Raw genomic sequence first — 4701 nt, forward strand, 5'->3', positions numbered from 1 at the left:
AACTGATTTGCATTTTTTGTTCTTGTACCTATTTGGCTTCTCAGTAGAGGTCAGCTGAGAGGCCTTCCATGCAACTCCTATCTGCTCCCATCTTAAATTTTGATCTTTAACACTATCCCATTTTTTAATTTGCTCTTAGAAAGCCAAAAGTAATGGTTTTATTAGTTATCTACTGATATGTAACAGTCTACCTCAAACCTAAGTTCCTAAAGCTACAAACATTTATCATCTGAGTTCCTCTGGGGAAGGAATCTGGGAACTGTTTAGATGGGTAGTTCTGGTTCAAGGTTCCCTCACGAGGTCTCTGTCAAGAAAGTGGCTGGGACTGCAGGTTCATCTGAAGGCTCAGCATGGGGAGGGTCCCTTTACAAACTCATTCACATGGTGTTGACAGGCCTCCGTTCATCACTGGCTATTGGTCAGAGGCTTCAGTTCTTCATCACACGGATCTTTCCATAGGTTGCCTGAGTGTCTCACAACATGGGAGCTGGTTTCATTCAAAGCTAGTGAGTGAAGAGATAAGAGAGAGAGAAAAAGAGAAATGGAGAGGGGAAAAAAACCACCATTGTCTTTTATAACCCAATTTTTTAAGTGACTTATCATTTGCCACATGTTATTTGTCACACAGACCTTCCTGGTATAGTGAGAGAGGGGATTACACGAGAGTGTGAATCCCAGGAGGTGGGGATCACAGGGGCCCATCTTGTATGCTGGCTACCATAAGGATACAGGAGCGCTTTTTAGTGAAGAGGTACAGAAACAAAATTTATTTTAAAATTGTTTTCATGGGGTCTACATTCATGCAGTCCAAAAAAAAAAATACAATCATGCACTGCATAATCATATTTTGGTCAATGTTGGACTGCATATATGACAGTGGTCCCATCTATATATATAAAAGTCTAAGCGGTAGCTATGATGCACACTGACCACCTGGGGGCAGATGCTTAACACAGGAGCTGCCCCCTGGTGGTCAGTGCACTCCCACAGTGGGAGTGCTGCTCAGCTGGCAGACGGGTGCCAGATTCCAGACTCATAGCTGGCGAGCGCAGCTGCAGTGGTGCCAGCCTCTCGCGCAGACACTCCTACTGCACACCCCAGCAGCAGCAGCAGCCCCAGGCTCAGTGGGGTCGGGATGAGCGGGAATGGCGCAGCGCCCAGCCTGGGCTTAGGCTTCTCCCCGGCTGCCTGCTGCTTCCCACTCTACTGTGCGGGATTGATATGGACAGGCGTCTGGAGCCCCCGGAGCTGGCCGGTAAGGCTGGACTGCAGTGGCATGGAGGTCCACTGACCCCCACAGGCCAGGCCAAGGGACCCCACCAGTGCACGAATCTGTGCACCAGACCTCTAGTAAGATTATAATAGAGCTGAAAAATTCCTATTGCCTAGTGTTGTAGCTGTCCTAAAAGCATAGCACCATATATAACTGTTTTGTGCTGGTCTTGTTCTAGTAATGCTATTGCTATCTGCTAGAAATGCCTGGGAGCACTCACCTAGCCCCTGGTGAGCATTGCTTAGATATCTCCCTTTCCTAACCAGTATTACAAGTGAATCTATCCTTGTGGTTCTTATTATAATTGCAAGACACTACTCTTCAGCAATGAGCTTTAGAACCTTCGAAGAAAAAGAGAGATTACTTATAGATCCTAGGGTATACAAGGTATGGGTGGGGTGGGGGTCATGTGAGAATGGGCCTAGGGTTCTGCTTTTATTTGGGTGGGTTCAGGATGGAGGCCTAGTGTTTGGTAGGCTCACTCTTTATTGGTGAATTTAAAACATAAGGGGGAATTTAAAATGCAGAAAGAGAAAACAAAACAACTGGCCCAAATGGTTATTGAAATCAACCAAGATCTCTAAAACAAGGAATCTCACTGGGGGGAGGTGGCCTGGATCTTTAGCTAGTCTGATGGCTGGCCATGTGTTTATTCCCTATAGCTTTACTTGAGGGGTGCCTCTTTGAAGTGAATACCTGAGCAAGCAAAGCTTAAGACAGGCACTTGTGTTACAAAAAGAAACCTACTGTCAAGGTTTAGCTACTATTATTCATGTGTTTGTGGTGATGCTGGTGCAAACAAACCTACTGTGCTGCCAATCATATAAAAGTATTGAGCGTACAATTACAGTAATAGGCTATACCAGTGGTTGGCAAACTGTGGCCCTTTGATTGTGGCTCTTCCACAAAATACCACATGCGAGCGCGCATGTACAGTGTGATTGAAACTTTGTGGCCACACTCAAGGGGCCAAAGAGCCACATGTGGCTCGTGAGCCGCAGGTTGCTGAAAGGGCGAGTCATCGCGGGGCCTACGTGGGCCAGCCGCCAGGCCCACAACCTGACTGGCCCCTGGAGCCCGGGCTCAGCTCGCCCTGGTGGCGGGGGGGTGGCTAGGACTGCGCCCTCCATCTTGCCCTGGGTCCTCCATTTTCCCGAGCAGCTGCCATGTGCTCAGGAGAGTGCCTTCTTCCCGGGAGCCCAGGCCCCTGCTGGCCACGCCCGGGATTTCTTTAAACTAACCAATGACAATCAAGGGACGTGCGCGCCATAGAGATGACCACATCCTGTGTAACAAGACCCAACTCGCGCCTGGCCAATTGGCGGGGCCCACAGTCCCCTCCCCTGCCCTTACTATAAAACCCACAATCCCATCAGGCCTCTCTCTCTCTGCCACTGGGGCTTACCGTTGCATCGGTGAGTGTGGTTGGGGAGCCGAAATAGTTCGAAATGAAGGACTCTTGCTTTTGCATCGGACTCGCTGGCTCCCTGGTGGGCTTTTTAGGAACCTTGAAATCTGGGCACAACAGTTGCCGACCACTGGGCTATACCATTTAGGTTTGTGTAAATGCAGTCTATGATCACAGGACAAAATCGCCTACTGATAGATCTCTCAGAATGTATTCCTGTCGTTAAGGGGCACATGACCTTAATATTCAATACAAGTCTTTTATTCTTTCATCCTTCCCTCTTCTCATAGTTACATTTTAAAAAGTTTCTTGCCCTGACCGGTTTTGCTCAGTGGATAGAGCATTGGCCTGCGGACCTGAGGGTCTCGTGTTCGATTCCGGACGGGGGCATGTACCTTGGTTGTGGGCACATCCCCAGTGGGGAGTGTACAGGAGGCAGCTGATAGATGTTTCTCTCTCATCGATGTTTCTAACTCTCTATCCCTCTCCCTTCCTCTCTGTAAAAAAATCAATAAAATATATATATTTTTTGAAAAAGTTCCTTATATGGTAATTTAGAACAGTTTGGAAACATTTTTTAAATAAAAGGTCAGATAGTAAATGTTTTATACTTTATGGGCCATACAGTCCCTGTTACAACTACTTAACTCTGTTGTTGTAGCATGAAAGCACCCATAGACAATAGTAAACAAGAGGACATGGCCATTGTCAATAAAACTTTACTTATGGACACAGAAATTTGAAGTTTTTAAAACATTTTGTCATGAAATATTCTTATATTGATTTTTTTTCAGCTGTTTAAAAAGCAAAACAAAAAAATCCTTAGCTTGTGGGTTATATTAAAGCAGGCTGGTCTTGCCCACTGACAGTAGTTTGCCAACCTCTGATCTAGACTTTTTTTTATGCAAATGTAAACAAATACATCTTATTTTTTTCTCCATTAAGGGTATGAAATATTTCTGGGTTATTCCCTCTAGAGCAAGCTTCTCATTTGTAGTATCTCAGTTTTCAGTTGGAAATTCTTCTTGCAACCACCCTAGATCTTCAGTAGCTATTCAACATTCATACTTCTTTACAAAGCTGGCTTCTCTCTCCCTTGTCCAGAATGAGGAAACTCTAGTGTGTAGTATCCTGAATCAGTAGAGCCAGAGGAGACCTTGGATATTATCTTGCCCACCTCCTTACTCCTTTTTCCAATTTATAAACAAGTAACCTGAAGTATAGAGCTTTTTTTAACTTTTATTTTATCAAAAGTAGAACTGGTACAGTAGCCCTAGTCAAGGAAAGCCTTAATTTGATATAGGTCATAAAGAATGGGAAAGTCGATGAGTATAGGAACCCCAGTGTCCACTCTCAGTGAAGCTCCCAATTTCCTTGTTCCTTTGCCTGGCTTGATTACAGTGGTGTATGTTTCTGGAACTTTTGTCTGCCATGTGTGCTTGCAACGGCATGTTCAGTGCACCATGGAATAGTAAAGTGGCAGGATGTCGATCGCTGCTAGGGACAATCAGAGGCCAGGGAGGATTAAAAAAAAGGGTGGGTTTGTGGTGGAAATATGAGATTTGTTGGTAAATGGATAGATAAATAAGCTTGTTTGTATGTCTAGTTGGCTTTTTTTGTTAACTTAGTTTGGGGCCAGGATTTCAGTGTCATGGAAAGAATAAAGATGAGTAAGGGAAATGATGTATTATAACTTTCATTTAATGTGTCCTAATAACTGCCTTTTTTTTTCTTTTTTCACCTTGTGGGTTTGGTGGGAAAAGCATGTCTCAGATTTAATAGTGCCTTGAAGACATGTTGGTATTTTTTTGTTATAACCATTGTTGTCAATGCTGGGAACACTGACTGATTAGAAGGACAGACAATGAGAAGGTATTTAGGCAAATAGGTTGGTGACAATTTAAATAGACCAAACTTTTCCATTACCTAAATAGCTAATATGAAGCATGCCTCCTTTTACTGATCATATGTATACTAAATCAACATCTGTCTCCATGAGTGGATAATCCTAGCTGTATAT

This window comes from Myotis davidii, unplaced genomic scaffold (assembly GCF_000327345.1).
Source record: "Myotis davidii unplaced genomic scaffold, ASM32734v1 scaffold332, whole genome shotgun sequence".
NCBI lineage: Eukaryota > Metazoa > Chordata > Mammalia > Chiroptera > Vespertilionidae > Myotis > Myotis davidii.